We start from the raw sequence: 20,327 nt of genomic DNA on the forward strand, positions 1-20,327 counted from the left end.
AATAAACTGTCTCGTGCTCTCAGGAGAGAATTGAGATCGTTATTGGTTGCATGTACACTTTGTAATGAGAATCTTACCTTTAGGAATATGAAGGAATTAGTATTCCTCAATGCAGCACAGTTGATCAATTCATAATGATGGGAAGGCATTTCAAAATAAACGTTTTAAGCCCACTTGCTAGATGAAGAGACTACAAATGCCGTTTTGGCATCAGTGAAAGAGGAACTGGTACTTGATAAGAAGCTGGGTGGCTGAAGTTGAGCAAAAGCCTTTGACTCCTATTAAGTCTTCTGAACTTAAATACTGGTCTATCCATATTGACATTATTGCACGTGTTTTAAATATATATTGAAACGATGCTACAAAATAAAATGTAGCTCTATTGCATAGAACAGAATGTTTGGTTTTTTCCCCAAAGGTTTTTATGAATGATTTTAAACCTGCAAGTCATAGGGGGAGATTCAAATGTTTGAAAACTTGGTTGGGTGTCTGTTTTTTCCTATGTATTAGATAGGAAAAAACAGACTCCCAACTGACTTTTCAAACATTTGAATCTTCCCCCACAGTGTTTTGAGAAGTGCTTTTGAGGGACTATTGATTATTTTTATTATTGTAAAAAAATAAAATCATTATCCCGTATCAGACCTGGAATAATGAACACCGTTTCAATCCGTGTTTACTCCCCTTTAACACTATGGCAAGGACCTGGTAAAAACCGTGTGTCTGTGTCGTGGGTCTACCAAGATTATATGATCCGGATTCTGGTCGCGATCTGAGTTTATCTATGTGGTCTGAAAGGTGTTTAGAGATTTATGATAAATGGAGCTCATTGGGGTCGATTCTATTCGGCAACTAATGAATAGCGTCGGGAATTAGCTCCCGACGCTATTCAATTCAGCAACTAATTACCTGCAATTGTCGGGAATTCTTCTCTCATCCCCGGGGGATGAGAAGAGAAACCCGACAAAAGTGCTGCCTCGCGGCCGGCGCGAGGCTGATTCTGTCGGGAATCAGCCTCGCGCCGGGGAGTTAAGTCGGAGAATGCCCGTTCTCCCGACAATTCAACCTGTTTTGTTGGCGAGAACGGGCCATCGCCGACGTAACTAGTTGCTGAATTGAATAGCGTCGGGAGCTAATTCCCGGCGCTATTCATTAGTTGCCGAATAGAATCGACCCCATTGAGCACTTTTTAGATGTAATACGTGTTCCCTTTCACACTGCAGTGTATCACTCAGAACTGGCTTGTCTAACCCAAATCAACCCTTTCACACCTACACACAACCCGTGTTTACCCAGCTATTTACTGGGTCCAAGGCTCGGTGCGAAAAGGATAGAAGTTTTTTATCACTGTAGTTCAGGGTTTGAACGTGGCTGAGCTTCTCGCAGGCAATGCCATAGGGCCACAAATGGGCAAGCTGTGAGTACAAAAGTATGATCCAGCGAAGATGTAGCCCATAGACATACAATGTTATAACACCATCTAAGGGGGTTATTCAATTAAGTGCTGGTTTTTCGACCGGGCGAAAAAACGCAGTAATTCGACACAGGGTGTTCAATTGTGGGCGTTTTCGCCCATTTTTTAATCCATTTTCGCCCATGCAGTTCCAAGTTGTTGTTTTTTTTTTGTCGAATCGGCATGAGCGAAAATTGGGCCGAAAATGCCTGCGAATTCGCCAAAACAAGAGTGTTGGCGGCGAATTCGCCAATACACGTGGTTTTCGCCAGTGCCAGATTTTTCAACCAGTTGAAAAAACGGCATGGGCATTAAATAGGTCGAATGTAAATTCGACCTAAAAATGGTCAAAGTGCAGTTTTTCGACTGGCCGCAAAACAGCACTAATTGAATACCCCCCTAAGTATGGTGTTAGGGAAGAGTCTAATCTAAGCTATTTGGCGCAGTTTCCTAATGCAGGAGAGCTTTCTCATGTAAATTGCCCCAATATAAATATCATGTAGAAACCGCTGTTTTGTGATTTTTGTAGGAATTTACTTTGATATGTTGGGCACTTAATGATGGCCGAGCTTAATTGACATTGGCAAAAGTTGGGATGTTCCCTGCTCAACAAATGAAGCACACAGTGTAATATGGAAAAATAAAGCAAATTAAGTTACCTGCACTTATTTTGGGAGATATATATATATATATATATATATATATATATATATATATATATATATATATTATATATATCCTCAATTTCCTCCTCTTGTAAAATCTGAAAAATCTAAATTCATCAAGCAAAGCATTTACAGATGTTGGTGCACTTAATATAACTATTTTAGAAACCTACAATTTGACAGCAAATAAGAACCACTTGGCGCATCTAGTCTGCCCTAAACATATGTACACACACTAGGGTTATTATTGTTTTGTTGTTGTCGGGAGTCAGTGAACCTACCAGTACATATTTTTGGAGTACTGGAGGAAACCGGAGAACATTGGGGAATCCCACGCAAGTATGGGGAGTATATACAAACTCCACACAGGGCTGTGGTGGGGATTGAACCCACGACCTCAGTGCTGTGAGGCAGTAATGCTAACCATTACACCATCCGCATGGCCTTAATATTGGCCTATTAAGGCATTGCATTTTTGACAAATCTGGGAACAGTTCATTGACCTTCATGTCTAGTAGATGAGCATCTAAACTGGAATGTGGTTGTCCTATAAGAAGGCACTTGTGTAGGTAACACAAACTGGGTGAGAGGACAGTCTATACTAAATACGTTTGTCATGTTTTCGGAGCTGTCCTGACCTGTTTGTGTATGTCAACATTACAGTGTACACAATACTGAAGATGCAAGAGTAAATCTGAAGGTGTCATAGGACAAGAGTAAATGTATATTTATACTGTACTACAACCAATGTCATTGTTTGTATATATAATATTGTATGTGTGTGTATGTATGCAGAAAATTCAACTACATACATAAACTGGCTTCCTCAGTCCGCTTCTGTGAAATCGTTTTGAATACTGTGCATCAGTTCACCAGCAGAATCTTTAGAAACAGATACTTAAGGACCCTAAAGTTCCATTTGGGAATATACTATTCATCGCAGCCCTGCAGTCTGTATCTTGCATAAACCATTCCGATGTAGATTGCACCCTAGTGGATGTAATGTAAGTTTACATGCTGTTTGGATTTCCTATGGATTATGAGATGTAAACAGGATTTAGGATACCTCATTTAATTTGGTATGTCTGTAGTAGAAGTGTAATCTAGGTGTTATTAGTATACAAACATTGCTTATATTGCCTTTACATGTTTATACCTTATGATAAAGTATATTGTGTATGCAGTATCGATAGAAACATAGAATTTGACGGCAGATAAGAACCACTTGGCCCATCTAGTCTGCCCCTTTTTTATTTTATCCTTTAGGCAATCTCAACCCTTTTTTAACCTTAATTCTTTGTAAGGATATTCATATGCCTGTCCCAAGCATGTTTAAATTGCCCTACAGTCGTAGCCTCTACCACCTCTGATGGGAGGCTATTCCACTTATCCACTACCCTTTCTGTGAAGTAATTTTTCCTTAAATTTCCTCTGAACCTCCCCCCCTCCAGTCTCAATGCATGCCTTCGAGTTCTAATACTTCTTTTCCTTTGAAGAATGTTTCCCTCCTGAACTTTAAGACCCTTGATATATTTGAAAGTTTCTATCATGTCTCCCCTTTCCCTTCTCTCCTCCAAACTATACATGTTAAGATCTTTTAGCCTTTCCGGGTAAGTTTTGTGATGTAGGCCATGCACCATTTTAGTTGCCCTTCTTTACTGTATCTTTACTGTTTTAGCTGTTCCTTAAAGCACAGCCTGTGTTAACACTTGATAGAGGTGGACTTTTTGCTTTTCCATTTACTAGAAACATGAGACATCATTGAGGTACTTTTGTTGCTGCATTCTAGTGAATGGCGATTCACACCACAAAATGGCTTCCTGCTTTTTGTGTAGACAATGGGTACACTGTAAATCTCATCTTTTAATCAGAAAATGTGTGTCTGAAAATGTTGCTTATAACTGGTATATAGCATATATAGAGTGTACATTCTAGCTTACCACTTTTAAATGAATGTAAGTATAATCTAGTAATAACTTTTTTAGGTCTTTCACAGTGTATTGCAAGCTTTTCCATACAATAAAATGACACAGGCCCTTTTAAGATTATTATTTTTTATTTAACATATTTAGCATACTTTAATTTTGATCAGTGTAGCTGGAAACTGTTTCTTTTGAAAACTATGGGGCAGATGTATGAAGCCTGGAGAAGTGATAAAGCAGTGATAAGTGCAAGGTGATAACGCACCAGCCAGTCGGCTCCAATATGTAAATTGACAGGAGCAGATTGTCTGGTACATTATCACCTTACACTTATCACTTCTCAAAGCTTAATATATCTGCCCCCATAAGCAGACTGGTCATAGATGCTTTAAAATAAATGAGCATTTGAGCTAGTCTGACAGAGAGACAAAGTTTGCAGCAGGGATAAGTAGTGTTTGAATGCAGAATGAGCTTGTACTGTACTAGAGAGAGAATAAATGACTGCCTGCACCATCATGTGTCATTACCTACCCTGCAGCTCCCAGCATCACAGCCCTTCTCCCTGCATGAGGCAGAGCTTAATACAAATAACATATTGAGCCTACTGAGGTTAGAGTGATGCTTGCTAGTTTAAGCCCCTCTGTTTTTAGAGGAAGATGTAAAGGTTACACATACTTACAGAGCCTTTTCTTAAGAAGATACTTGGGGATTTCAACAGCATTGCTTTCCTGCTCAGCATCTAATATTATGCCATCCTCGTCCAGTCTGGTACATCTTGAAAACTGACCTGCCAATCATCAACGTTCCAGTGCTGTCAGCGACTTGACAGATTGCTGTTACTGGCACCCAGCTTTCTATTTCTAAGCAGTAACATTTTTTGCGAGTGGTTCATGCCACCCTTGAAAGTGTTTTAACTGGTTCTATCTATCGATCCTTCACATATTCTTTGTCTCCATCATGTGGGATCCTGCTGATTTTATAATAATTGTTGTAAAAGTCAGCTGGGATAACTGGTCAGATACGGACCATATTGATGTGTGCGTACTCTGTAAAATGTACCTGCCAGTCACAGATAAGGTAAAGGTACTGTTGTCATTTTCCAAACCAAGATCACTGCAAATTTCAAGTAAAGCCATTAAAAAACATACAAACCCATACTTAAACGTATATTTATAAAAAAATATATTGTGTAGTGCGTTCTACGAGTACACACAAAATAACTGTAGTGTTTAACTAAAGAAGCCCACAATAGTTTCTGACACCTCTGCTGCAAACAGTCCTGTTCTAGCTGGAGGGGATGACAGATTTGTAGACTTGCATTGCTGAATGCACTTTCAGGCATCGTTTAGTCGCACACATGGGTGTGGCCAGCGATGTCACAGATTCTTAAACGCCTGCATAATCCACTTTTGGGACAACATCAGCTCCCACCCATGCACTGCTGATGGTGTGGAGGAGCTTTGCTCGTCTGTAGTGGAGGTAATTCTTTACCTTTTTAATAGAGCTGCAGTAGAAAATCAGATGAACTCTGATTCATATGCAAAAAATGTCTCAATACACTTTTTGAGGGTTGTACAATTATAGCTCCCATCTAAACTGCAGGAGCTATAAAATTGTTGCGGGACCGGTCCCGATGCTCTTTCGGCTTGCACCCTCCTGAGGTGCGTGCAGAAAACAGCGTAAAGTAGGACTTTGGGGCTGGTTTGCGAGTACTGGGCGCACCGTAACTTCAGCATGGAATAACTGCTCAAAGCGACTAATTCTGTGTGTTCTCGTGCAAAAAAGGGGTTGGATTCACAAATAATTGAATAGCTCCCGTGCAGTTTATACTGGAGCTACAAACAAATCAACCCATGTAAGCTCAGAATATTTCACTTTGAAGCACCAAAATGGTTCCCATAATTATCGGTCATAAAGCCATCAGAGAATATCTCTCGTTTCCTTTTGCCCCACTTCCTCCCTTTTTCCTGAAAATGTTGCCATGGAAACAAATAGATTTATTGCAGGCTGTGTATAACTAACACTGTTTCCACCCATCCACACCAGGGGATATTGATTTCCAGTGTCAGCTGGAATAGCAGATAGTTTGGCAGATAACAACTGCAGTGTTTGTCCCCTGCTCTACAAGGAACCCAATCTCTTAGATTAGTGCTGAAGTCCTAACATGCTGCACTGTAATTGTGTGTAAATTCTGTAATAGCCAGCCACAGATTACCTGAGGGTTAGCACCATGGTTATTTGGCTGGCTTTTCATCATAGACTTTGACCCACAGTTGATGGCATAGTGTGTTCCCTGATCATTCTGAGCTAACACTGTTGAAAGCTGCAACATTGCAGGACAGTGGTGGTTATAGATATAATGGTTTTCTTGTTTGTTCTACATGCGTCAGTGTCTGAGTCATCAACTGCCCTCAGCTCTGCCAGTGCTCTTATTGTTGAATGAGTGGTGCCAGGCTTTGGTCGACAAGTATATCTTTTAGTTGTATACAGTTGGCATGGACCTGCCAAATAAAACAGAACAGAAATCAGCCGTGGAATGTATCTTTTGTGTACTGTTGTCAGTGCGGTACTATCTCCTCCTAGTGTAAAAATGCTGCTGGCATCCACGCTGGACTGAATATAGTATATAGATTTAAAGGGAAAATATATAGAAACATTTTGTTGGCAGCTTATATTCTACTGCATCTAGGTTGTTGTGGCAGCTGCACTTTGCAGAGGGTTGGTTCTATATCGGAGGGGCTGAAGGGACCTTGTAACGTATTGAGGGGAGGAGCTACGGGCGAACAGGGTACCCGAAAAGTACCCTCGCGGGCTCGCTTCGCTCGCCACGCTTCGGGCACGGTGGCTCGCTCCGCTTCGCTCACCACCTAATTACTAAAAGTAATAGTTGGTGGCGTGCATAGTAGAGGAACTATCCCGCTGGCCTAGCTCCTCCCCCTTGCGTCGTAACTCCTCCCCCTTACGGAAAAGGTCCCTTAGCCCACTCGATTCTAGCATCTACCCTTTGCAGAGTGCTCCTTTATTTGTTATATGTAGCTTATATACAGATATTTCTTATTCCTTTAGTTAAGATAAGGACACAATTAGTACTTAAACACTGTGTACAAAGTGATCACGTATCTCAGATAGATCCAAGCCCCTTAATATCTTTTGGCAGTACAAGGCCATTCTGTATTGAGTGTTGAACTACACCCCACCCACATAAAGACATACATGTATAAATGTTGTTTCAGTCTTGCCATATTTGTGTCTGTGGCTTTAGCACACACCACACACACCAGTTCAGGTTTTACAATCCTGACGGGTTACAGTTGTGTACTGCAGATAAGTGATGTGTATCTGCCATACTGCACTGCGCTGTGAGCTACAGTTCAGCCCTGTGCACACACCCAGGGACCTTAGACAGCATTTTGATTATTTCTTGTGCGTTCATTGTTGGACTTTTCTAGATTGTGATTGTAAATTATAGGCAAGTTTTCGAATACTAAACAAATTCCATTCTCCTTTAAACGCAGCTTACTTAAATCATTTTAATCATATGTTTCCATGTAATATTAACTCCAGCATGAAACAGGTTAACCCCCACCAGCAGCATTGTAATAAAACGCTGCGTGCTTCTGATTGGTTGCTCATAGTACATCTGTCAGCTGACCTAGCCTGCTCTCTCCATAACTCCTATATATTTATATTCTATAAACATGTTCATTGGCCCTCGGGGTTAATGAGTAAGGAAGCAACACTAGTGAGGATGATTCTCTGCCAGCTGAGTTTATATCAATGCTTCCTTTGTGTTCATTGTCCTGAATGGGGCTTGGTGTATCTTCCTGCCTTCCTGGCAGATGAGGTTGTAACCTCTATTTCTCACTTGTTCTGTTATCAGCGTTAACCCATTATTAGCTGTTCAGATCCCCAGACCACCTCTATCCCTGCAGGCCTACCTATAGCTCTGGCAGTAATAGAGCTAAGGCGACATTAGTTAGATTGAAATACAGGAATTTGGCTCCTGCCTTGACAGCTATTGGCTGTCCCCTGTCATTGACCCATGTGTTTGTCATCCTTCCAGATATTGCCTTCTATTCCTTATGACAGCCACACCAGCTGAGAGAGGCCAGGCCTGCCAGATTGGAGCAAGATTTCTAGGGATTGCCTAAGGGGGATGGGGGGGAAGGAGCATGTCTGCTTCTAAGCCCAGTTGTGCCATTTTACTCCAGTGATTTCTGCAGCTGCTAAGACACTCATTAGAATTCAGCAGGGATCACCATTATAGAGACAAGATTGAGTTTAAAAACCTATCCAGAACGGCAGGATTTGTTTAATAAAAGTCCTCTGTTAGGCCTGTAGCCAGATTTTCGCCTGCGGCACAGCTAAGAATGCATGGCTTCACAACACCTTATTTATTTGAACTGGGACATCACATAAATGTTTCATTTACTTTAAATTACAACTAGTATCTGTGCAACCTTGCATTTCATCTTTGGTCTGTTCCCTTATCAGACAACATTATATATTTATCTTGCTCACAAATTACATAGATAAAAGGCACATGTTATAAAAGTGTTGTGCAAGTTTATGGCAGTAGCCCCACAGAGAAGCAGAAGTCTCTGGTATTTGCTCTCAAGCGTTGAAGTTTCGATAAGTGTACAGTAGTTGGCAATTTGCTCATTCACCAAACACCTATCCCTGGTGGTTAGATCCACTTTCCTGTGCTGCCATTTCTCCCATGAGGCAGAGGAGGGAGCTGCTCCCAGAAAATGGAGGCTGAGTGGCAGCCATGACATTGTTAGCGCTGGCTAAAGTGTTTAAGAAGAACAAAACCCGTTCCGGTAGGAGGCATCACACTGTGTATTCTTTGCCTTTTAAATAGGCCAGCAACTCTCACCCGTTCTAGGCTGCTGGTAATTGTGCAGACTGCAAACCTCATTGCATACAGCGCTGACTAGGGCAAGCTAGCTTGTATCATTTCTGCAGAACATGGGCTCGGCTCCTTTCTGGGATAGAACAATGCCGCCTGTAATATATAATACCTGAAATAAAATACTTCACCAACCTCTTGTATAGGTGAAGATGTGCTGCTCTCACATGCCCTGTAAATAGGACTGTCTGGCAGGTATTGTTCAGCTGTCTTTGTTAGATTGAAGCAGTTGAAAACGTGACAGATGGAGAGCTTCTCTCTCACTTTGAGGCTGATCAATAGTGGTTGATCCTGCAAATGGCTGCTTGCTTATCCACACAGGTCCTGTGAACGGATAGCATGCTAAATAAAGGCTGATGCTTTGTGTGCGTGTCTGGCATTTATAATGACATTGATTTTTTTATTTTTAATTTGCTTTGATAGACCTTATTCGCAGGAAGTTGGGGATATTTTTATGCTTTGCAGTATAAATCAGCAAGGCCCGATTTATCACATTGCCAGTAGCATACTGAATGATTGCTAACAGTTTAGTTGGATCAGATGTTCTGTGTGAAAGTAGACCAATCCTACAGTAGGTGCATGATTAGCCTTTTATATGAAAATGCTCTGAAGAATAAAAAATCTTTTGGTATATTTTTGTATTTTTTATGACATGATTTGAAAACTAATACAAGTATCTTCTTTGGTGTCTTTTCACTGACTGCAGTGTAGTGAATATTACCAACCAGATAATTTAACTTTATTGATATTGGTCACATCATTAACAAATTTTGATCATGTTCATAGATGGCAAGCACCGGGTTGTAGATGTTTTGTATGTATCAAACAGCAAAACTTAGGGCACCCCCCTTCCCCCCCCCAGTTGCAAATCAAGCTTCCTTTTTTGCTGCTATGGTTGGTACACACTTGAAGAATATCGTTTGTTTGATAGATGAACAGTGTACTTCATTGGCGGGTGTGTACACCAAATATGTCTGTGAAGGACAATGCTCAGACATATCAGGTCTGCCCTGCATAACAGCTTCTACTAATATATTTTGCACATTTGGACCCACTGACCATCCCATATGCTGGCCATCGGAACCTCTGACAATGATGGCACATTCAGACGAGCATATTTAGATGTTGCTTGATGGAGCACTTTTTTGGGGCTGAGGGAGAAGACATATTTCAGCTCGCAGCCTCCTAACGTGTGAGCTGAAATGTGTGATAAGTCGTCACTTTAGGCGCCCCAAGCAGTACTTTAGATGGGTTTAGCTGGTTTGCACAGCCAAACTTGGCAATAATAGATGTGCACTCGCACCTACATGGGTTGGGTGGTGACAATTGAATTGCTCTGATGGACACCTTTTGAGTGGTCGATTAGTAAGTGTGTATGCTTACCAAATTGGTCGCTTTGTCAGCGAATCAATCTGTTTAGTGTGTACCCAGCCTTTGAAAACCCCAGCAGAAAAAGACGTGTTCCGCTACCTTTTCTAGCATTGTATTTAATTGACAGAACAAAGCAAAATAAAGCTTTTGTTAATACTATGTGACATCTGTTAAAGGAATGCATCATTATTGGCAATACGTAAGACAAATTCTTATAGTCCCAGCAGCTCTGGAAGGTTATCAGTGGTGACGTGATGGTGGGGGAAGGTTTTTGAGTGGCTGGGGTGTTTTTCTTTTTTTAATCAAGTATGCTATGAAGAGGGCCCCCCTACTTAATATGTATTGTGAAACCCATTGCCATAGTAGTTGCATGATCCACAACAAACTAAAATTTGTAATAGCTACTTAAAAAGAAAAATAGTCCAAAGCAGGCTAATGTTTTTTTTGGTGATTGTGCATTTTAATAAGTGTCCACAACCTATTACCTAGATGCACTAAAATATAAACTCTTGCTATCAGTTGTTTACAGAGGTCACATGATTGATTCTAGTACATAAGTGCACTAGTCTGCTAGTGGTCCCACAGTTTCCAAATAAGAGCTTCATCATGAAGATCAAATAAAACTTGCATGAAATCTCACCTATAGTTTGCTGGAAAGCATATAGGAGATCCATATAAAAGTAGATGGTGACTATATGATCTGAAGAGACAAAGATTGACCTTTTGTCCTTAATGCTGGGTCTTATGGGCCCCACACACTGGCCGATTTGCATCCGAGGTCCCCGAGGGATGACCCGGTGGGGGAAGGGGGGGGGGGGTGAATTTTCTTCACTCCCTGACGTCACCTGGCCCCCCAAACCATGCATGCTAATATGGATGATATTGTCCATATTGGCTTGCAGGTATAAAGGAGCCGGCACCAATGATGAACGACTGCGGCCCACGCATCGTTCATAGTCTGTGTCTACACACTGAAAGATATGAACATTTTCTCGTTCATTACTGATCAAAATTGTTCATATCGGCTGCACGCATCGGCCAGTGTGTAGGGCCCTTTAGTTCTGCCCAGCACTGTAGATCTTCCCCAGAACTTTTTACTCTTGGTAGCATTAGAGGCGAATAATATCTGGATGCTTCGCTATTTTAGATATTAGAAAACTTGTGAAAAGTCTTGTAGAAAATTCTGTGTACACACTGGCAGATAAAACAGAACGATATGAACGTTATTCATAAATTAACGAGAACTCGTTCATATCGTTCTGTGTGTAGGCACCAACGATTAACGATGCGCGGCCCCGCGCTTGTTAACCGTTGGTTCCCCATTGCTTATGCATGCAGGCCAATATGGACGCGATTGTCCATATTAGCTTGCAGTGCTATGGAGCTGGGTGACGGGGGGTGAAGAAACTTATCTCCCCCTGTCACCTCCCCTCCCCCTGCTACCAGGTCGCCAGTCGGCCGTATCCGCCATCGGGCAGCTCGGCGGCGGATCGGTATGTGTGTAGGGCCCATAAGAAGGATCTGTTACATTTCACCTGAACAGAGACTTAAAAAGCTATTGCAAAACGTCAAATTAAAGTCTCTTAATTCCAAAAACTGGCCCAGTCAATAGCGCATCACGTTGCTTTCTGCAATTGTATCCCCCCTCCCTCTAGTGTCTGTGGAACTATTTGGAAATTTCTGTTCACCAGCCAGTACTATCCAGCATGATGGAACTTTAGAAATAGTACAAAGAACAAATAATTGAATATTGTGCATCCAGATTTGTTGGAAGACTTCCCCAAATAGCCTGTCATCTGTAATTGCAGCTGAAGGTATTTCTATCAAGTACTAAAACAAAGATGTGTATATTTATGCAATCCATTGTGGATTTTTCTATTTACAGTAGCAAAAATAAAATACAAATAAAGCTGCAAGGGGTGAATACTATTATACAGTCACAGTAGTTTGAGATGGGTTACTGCCGCCAGTTTGTAACTATTTGCTGTCAGAGATTAACACTCATATCTCCAGTCAGAATAGGCAGACAGCAGCAGTAGGGATTTGGAAAGTATGTAGTACTGAGCGCTACAAGAGATGTGATAACTTGTGGTAACGTTGCTGCTACCCTAGAATTTCTAGTGCAGCAGGTCTAATAGTACAACATATCAACTAGAATAGTGGCAAATAGCATGTCCACATGTAATGGGCATTATAAGCCATCAGAATAGCTCCAAGTAGCATGCTCACATTTAATGGCCATTATAAGCCATCAGAATAGCTCCAAGTAGCATGCTCACATTTAATGGCCATTATAAGCCATCAGAATAGCTCCAAGTAGCATGCTCACATGTAATGGCCATTATAAGCCATCAGAATAGCACCATGTAGCATGCCCACATGTAATGGCGTTATAAGCCATCAGAATAGCACCATGTAGCATGCCCACATGTAATGGTATTAGCCATCAGAATAGCTCCCAGTAGCATGCCCACATGTAATGGCGTTATAAGCCAGCCGAATAGCTCCATGTAGGATGCCCACATGTAATGGTGTTATAAGCCATCCGAATAGCTCCATGTAGGATGCCCACTTGTAATGGTGTTATAAGCCATCCGAATAGCTCCATGTAGGATGCCCACTTGTAATGGTGTTATAAGCCATCCGAATAGCTCCATGTAGGATGCCCACATGTAATGGTCATTAATAAGCCATCAGAATAGCGCCAAGTAGCATGCCCACATGTAATGGCGTTATAAGCCATCAGAATAGCACCATGTAGCATGCCCACATGTAATGGCCATTATAAGCCAGCAGCATGTTTGTTGAAATTTACTTTTACAGGATCTTGCAGTTAGGCTTGAGGGTTAAGACAGACTGGGATTTTATGCATTCTCATTATAATGTACTGTATTTATGGGGCTTCTGCTTGTGGATTGGTAATGCTCCGCATTAATCATGCCAGTTAATGTTGTTGCTGACCTACTGTTGGGAATGACTGTGTTGCTTCTATTTCTGACCTCTTATTGGACATACTACTGATTGTAGCTTATTGCTGTACATTATAACTGATACTAGTAGGTTGTGTATTACTTTTCCTGGAAATTATAGTAGAAGTTACTATTGTTAGTTTATTAAGGTACATTACTATTGGCATATCACTAAGCATTACCGCTGCTTAGGTAGGGTTGCTGAGTGTATGGTGGTTACATGTGTACTGTGTAATATCTATAGTGCTAGGGGTTCATATTAGCTGTATAGTTGCACCGCATTGAATATCAAAAATCATTTGCAGCTGAAACATTATCCAGCAATATATTTTTCTGAATACTTTTAATTCAATGCAGCAACCGTTTATTGAATGATTATATATTGAATCAGCTTTATTGGCCAGATATACTTGTGTATACTAGGAATTTGTCTTTGGTTTGCTATACAACAGCCAAGTAGGTAACCGATAAGCAGGTGGGGTGAGGGTGTAAAGTCATACAGATAGGTATACCGTGGGGACACAATTGAGTTACATGTACGTCTAGTCAGTCAATGTTCAGGAGTTCAGCAGGCGGACCGCTTGGGGAAAGAAACTTTTGAGGCTTCAGGTGGACCTGGTGGGGACGGCCCTGTAACGCCTGCCTGAAGGAAGCAAGTTAAACATGCTGTGGCCGGGGTGTAGCTGGTCCTTTTACGATCTTCACTTCTTGCTTTTTAGCTCTGGACAGTTACAGGTCCTGGACTGAGGGAAGGTCGGCCCCGCTGATGATTCTGACCACCTTTTGGAGCCTGCATCTGTCCCTCGCGCTGGCAGAGCTGTACCATACCAGTATCGAGGAGCACAGTAGAAGAGGAGCAGAAGCTTCTGTGGGATGTTGAACTTTCTTAGTTTCTTGAGGAAGAACAACCTCTGCTGCGCTTTCCTGACAGTGACATCAGCGTTGGACCCCCATTTAAGGTCCCAGGAGATTGTGGTCCCTAGAAACTTGAAAGAGATACCACACTGTCCGCAATCGTTAGCAGAGGTGCACTAGCTGACTACTTCCTGAAGTCCACTATCAGCTCCACAGTTTTTAGGGGGTTGAGCTCAAGGTTGTGGTGTCCTCACTGGGCCAACCGGTCTACTTCCCGTCTATAGGCCGATTCGTCCCCGTCCTTGATGAGGCCGATGACGGTGGTGTCATCGGTGAATTTGATTATCTTTACTGATTGCTCCTCTGAAGTGCAGTAATTTGTGTACAGGGAGAAGAGTAGGGGTGAGAGGACACAGCCCTGAGTGGCCCCTGTACTAATGGGCCGCGCTTGAGAGGTGAATTCCCCCGCTGTCACCACCTATGTCCTATGTGTCAGAAAGTCTACTATCCAAGAACAGGTAGCTTCTGGGACCCCTAGGCGAAGTAATTTGGGGTGCAGGATGCTGGGGACGATTGTATTGAAGGCCGAACAGAAATCGACAAACATGACCCACACGTAGGTACCGGGAATGTCTAAGTGCTGTCGAATGTAGTGCAGGCCCAGGTTGCATCCTCGACACACCGATTTGATCGGTAGGCGAACTGTAGGGGGTCCAGTTGGGGGCCAGTCACAGTTTTCAGGTGATTCAAAACCAGACGCTCAAATGCTTTCATGACCACAGACATCAGTGCTATCTGCCTTTAGTCGTTCAGGTTTGTGATGGAGGGTTTTCTGGGGACCGGGACGATAGTAGACCTTTTGAGGCAGGATGGTCACATAGGGCCAGATGCATCATCGCTTGGAAAGTGATAAAATGGAGAGTGAAAAAGTACCAGCCAATCAGCTCCTAACTGCCATTTTTCAAACACAGCCTGTGACATGGTAGTTAGGACCTGATTGGCTGGTGCTGTTTCACTCTCCATTTTATCACTTTCCAAGCGATGATGCATCTAGCCCACAGTCTCTTGCAAATGGCTAAAAGCCAGCAATATGGATATGTGGAAGCAGTATAGTAAGTGCCTGTCTGCTTTTTGCGATGCTATTTAGGCATTAAAGGTTGTGGCAGTGACTAGCAGCTTAGAATGAGTCTTTGTGATGTGCAGCTGAAGACATCTAGGAATAATACAGATTATTACTTTGATGTGATGGAACTGCTGTAAATCGTGGCTGGATCTCAACATTACAGCGGGAGACTAAATTGGAAGCAGCTTTGCGTATGTGCTTTTTGTGTGGATAACAGATGGAGATGAGCAGAGAAATGTGTATCAAACTAATAATCACCTAGTGAATGATGCCCTTCAGTTCAGCAAGGAATATACAGCACAAAGTCTTTCAGGGCTGTAGTGTTGTGTGTGTGTTTTTTTATTTTTTTACTTTGTCTTTTCTGTTATCTGTTGTCACTGGGCATACTGGTACTTTGGTTATATGTATATTCATCATCCTCCATAATCCTGGTTATATTCCAGGTAGAGGTTAGGAACATTGCGGTAATTCAGACCTGATCGTAGCAGCAAATTTGTTAGCTAATGGGCAAAACCAAGTGCACTGCAGGGAGGTAGATATAACATGTGCAGAGAGAGTTAGATTTGTGTGGGTTATATTGTTTCTGTGCAGGGTAAATACCGGCTGCTTTATTTTTAGACTGCTATTTAGATTTCAGATTGAACACACCCCACCCAAATCTAAAGGGCCCTACACATTGAGCGATCCGCCGCCGAGCTGCCCGACGGCGGATACGGCCGACGGGGTGGGGGGTGAAGTTTCTTCACTCCCCCCGTCACCCGGCTCCATAGCAGTGGAGGCAAATATGGACGAGATCGTCCATATTGGCCTGCATGCACAGGCGACGGGGCACCAACGATGAACGAGCGCGGGGCCGCGCAACGTTCATCGCTGGTGCCTCCACACTCAAAGATATGAACGGTATCTCGTTCATTAATGAACAAGATCGTTCATATCTTTTACTATTATCGCGCAGTGTGTAGGGCCTATAACACTCTCTGCACATGTTATATCTACCCCCCTGCAGTGCACATGGTTTTGCCCATTAGTTAACAAATTTGCTGCTGCGGTCAGGTCTGAAATAGGCCCATTTTTTCCCTTCTAGGCTGTTGGTGCTCAGATGTACCAGAAGCATATACAGTAGACTGGTGATGAGTGACTGGATAGCAAATCTCCATTTAATATAAGTTATGCTAATAATGATCTGCTTTTACCATGTATAACCAACAGGTACACTTTTAACCACTTAACTGACTATTTATTTTGCCGAAAACCGCTCCAAAATTGGTGGGTTTTTTTTATGAGTGAATTAGGTGAAGAACATAAACTTAACCCTATCCCAAATGATTTTAGTTTAAAAAAAAAAAAAAAAAAAAGGAAAAAAAATCTTTTAACATGGTTTTTTTCACCAAACATCAATCGGGAACATAACGACCATTGGAACATCAGGAACATCGCGACCATCATTTTGAAAGCCGGGACAGCCTGCAGGTATAAAGGGGAGGGGGGTCTGGGGGTGGCTTGGGAGGGTTCATTTACACTCCCCAGCGGCTGCTATTGTCTGCAGCCGCTGGAGGGGGGGGGGGGGGGGGGGGAAATACTGCCGTGCTGATCGATCAGCAGTGATCAGCAGCACGGCAGACACAGGGGGAGAGTGCAGGGAGGCAGAGGGACCTTCTGGTCCCTCAGACTGCAGCAGCGGAGGGAAGTTTCTCTTCCCTGCTGCTGCTAACACACTCTGGTCACATCCTGTGCGACCAGGTCAGATAGAGCACTTGCAGGCATGGTCGCATCTGATGCGACCATGCCAGGCAAGTGGTTAAATGGCAGTCCTGGCTAATCTTTTACTGAACAACTATACCAGGACCCAACGGTGAACTCGGATTAATAATGAAATAGTTTTTACCCAGTCTATGTAAAACTTACATAGCAAAATCCTGCATAAAGCCATAGAAACCAAAAGGCGATCATTACTGTACATTATTTGAGTATATGCATCCTTTCACCTCTTTATTGCCCAAATTGTCTCACCTTTCCAGTGTATGTTGTTCCTGCTAGCCCAGTTATATCCCCAGATAAGGAAGGGGCAAGTAGTCTATTGATGCAAGGACAATACACATGCCGTGTAAGAATGCCTTCGAAAAAGTCTCTCTCTCTCTCTCTCTCTCTCTCTCTCTCTCTCTCTCTCTCTCTCTCTCTCTCCTGATTACAGCTACATTTGTCATATTTTACTACAGCCCGCAGTGTCTGTGTCTAGAACATAGCCCTGGTTTCTGTGTAGGCTCCTCATTTTATTACATTTATTCATCTGTCTTAATTTTAAAGACATTCCCATCTGCACCTTTTCACATTTGTGTTTCACATGAATTTATGTATTACTACGTGCTTAATTTTTTTTCAGTGCTTTGCTTTAGCACAGAAACCCTGCCTGAATTTTATGTAGAAATAATAAAATACCGAATCCGCTGTAATCCAGCAGTGCACATGTATCTCTAGCCTACCTGTGGTTTTTCAGAGGTTGATAGTCATTTGCCCCCTGGTTGATTTTATTTCTGCGTATGAGCATGTTACATTTGCCATGCACTCACTAGTCTGTGCCTTTGTCTAGCTGGGGGGTGGCCAATCCCAGGCCAAATGTTCAATCCTGGGATACCCGGGATGTGTTTGTTTCCTGTGTGATGGCCCCATCCTGCACACATAACTCGCCATACCACAAGGGCAGGAGGGTGGGTCACTTCCTCCGGATGCGGTGGGTGGTGGGCGGACATTTCCTCCGGATTTGGCAATGTCCATGTTATGGGTTGTTGGCTGCGCAGTGTGACCTCTGACTTCAAGTCATGTGCGCAGGGGGAGCCGGCCAGCGTATGAGCCTCCTGAGGGCGCTCAAAGCTGGCTGACACTGAAAAAACAAGGAGCTTTCTAATCCTGAAATCCCCGGGATTTGTAAACTCCAATCCCGGGATTGAATCCTGGCCAATTTTAGGCCTAAATCCCGATATCCCACCGATCCCGATCACTGGCTTGGCCACCCTGTCTGTCTGACTCTGTCCGATGGATAGATGCTTTACTTATCTGCATGGAACCTAGACAAGCCTACTCTCATCATACATAATTGCTATCTCGCACTTGACGCACTCTTACGTGCAGGACATTAATATGCTTTGCGCTATAAAATCCTTTACGTTTTCTTGCCCCTTATAATCTCGTCAGCATGTGGGAAAGCCTTGTGACACAATGCTAAAGAGCTGGTATAGTAGTGGAAAGTGGGGGTTAATTGTGTGGGTGTCATGATGTTTGCTGCTTGAACTGCTTAGCAGTTGTTTTTATAAATTTGGGAGCTGCGGATTACAATTAGCTGTCATTAATTCTGTTCAGCAGAAATATGTTCCATTTAGTGTACAGTCAGGAGGTAGGCTTGAGTGAGCTTAAACACATGAAATCTAAATTATGCCGACGGTACATTAAACTGCAGCAGGGGGAGAAATGCTAAAGGAAAATGGATTCCCTGCAATATGGGTTTATTAGGTTTATAATAAACTCATTTGCCTGAGGCAAGGTGCTGGGCCTACATCATGAATCCGTGGATATACATTTCAATGGAAAACGATTTTCACCTGGCATGGATTAGTGTTGTTCTGTAGGTGTTCTGTATTTTTATTTATTAGCAGACTCTGGTATCTGAAATCTATAGCGAACACCGGGTAGAAACTCAGTTGTGTGTCCCCAGCCGATATATCGGATCCCGGGTACACATCAGAACGATCTAATGAAGGACAGAATAATCACTGCACTGTCCTTCATTAGCATACACCATGTCACTAGCGTTGTCGCCCGGTTGGCCGTGCAGCAGGGCCAGCGATGCCCCTAATGACCGCTGGCACCCGCATATCTGGTTTATACACTCAACGATATGGGAGGTATCCAATTACCCGCGATCGATGACCGCTGGTAATTTTATCGCTGGGGGCTCTCCTGTTAGCCCCGATGCAGCGGGCTCCCCCAAATCCCGTGATTTATCGCGGATTATGCTTCGGGTGCCTGAGCATAATTTGCGATAAGCGTCTGCCAGAGCCACGATAACATGAATCCCCAATCCCAAGTGTGTTTGCGCTATCGACTGATGAAAACGGAACCTAATTGGATACCGCAATAATGACAGAAAACGGATCGGATGTAATTAGATACCCCCACCTGCTGTTTCGATTTGGCCAATATTGTCTCTTTGTGTACCCTGCTTTATTTGTGATGCAAAAATCAAGGTCAAAGCTGTCGGCTAATCATTGTCATGGTATGTTCTATACATTGATGCAGTACAATTAGAATAGTCTCCCATGCATGCCAGCCATTTATTTTTTTCAATTATTTTTATTATCATCATTATCATTATTATTATTATTATTGTGATCGCTCAGTGCCTTTATATGGTGCTGGTTACAACAAGGGATTTCCCGTGTGTTGATTTAAACACTTCACTTGTTATTGCTAACAATTGTAATTAACCATTTGGCCACTGTGCTGGGCAATGTTTTATTGTGGTCTGTGGCTGTTTTATATTCACTGTCAGGTCACTCCTCTTAATAAATACGCAGATAAATGAAGTCCTTTAGTACATTGAGGTATGGGAACATAAACTGAAAGTGGTATATTTTAACTTTCTCTGTCACCCATTTCTACAGATGCTGTTTTCCTTTATTATTTCCACCCCCCACTCTCTGCTATTCCTTTTCCTGCAAGTCTTGCGTTCCATTTTAATGGTGTCTGGACATTTTGTGTCATCAATTTCCCCAGAACAATGCTGCAGCTAGAGCTCATTTCTGTTAAGTTACAGAGGCGAGATGAAACAGAAAAGAACCATGGCTGTAGCTTTGTTCAGCAGAATTAATGCAGTATAGAGTTCTCATGCAGTGTGACAAGTGATCACAGAAACTGGGAAGGGAAAATGCCCCGGTAGATATAATGGCAAATGTAATTGCTGCATTAGTCGATTATGTAAAGAAATGATTTGATTGGAAAAGGACGGGTTACCTTCTTTACAGTTTTTATTTTTTATGATCTTTTGATCACCTTTCTAGGATTGC

The 20,327-nt window shown here is 42.5% G+C and overlaps 1 protein-coding gene across 10 annotated transcripts in view; it reads left to right on the forward strand.

Annotated features, from left to right (window-relative positions):
* Positions 1 to 20,327, forward strand: part of RERE (arginine-glutamic acid dipeptide repeats) — a 719,262-nt gene that overhangs the window by 293,388 nt on the left and 405,547 nt on the right. The window lies entirely within an intron of this gene.

The sequence above is a fragment of the Pseudophryne corroboree genome, chromosome 10 (assembly GCF_028390025.1).
Source record: "Pseudophryne corroboree isolate aPseCor3 chromosome 10, aPseCor3.hap2, whole genome shotgun sequence".
In the NCBI taxonomy this organism is placed as follows: Eukaryota; Metazoa; Chordata; class Amphibia; order Anura; family Myobatrachidae; genus Pseudophryne; species Pseudophryne corroboree.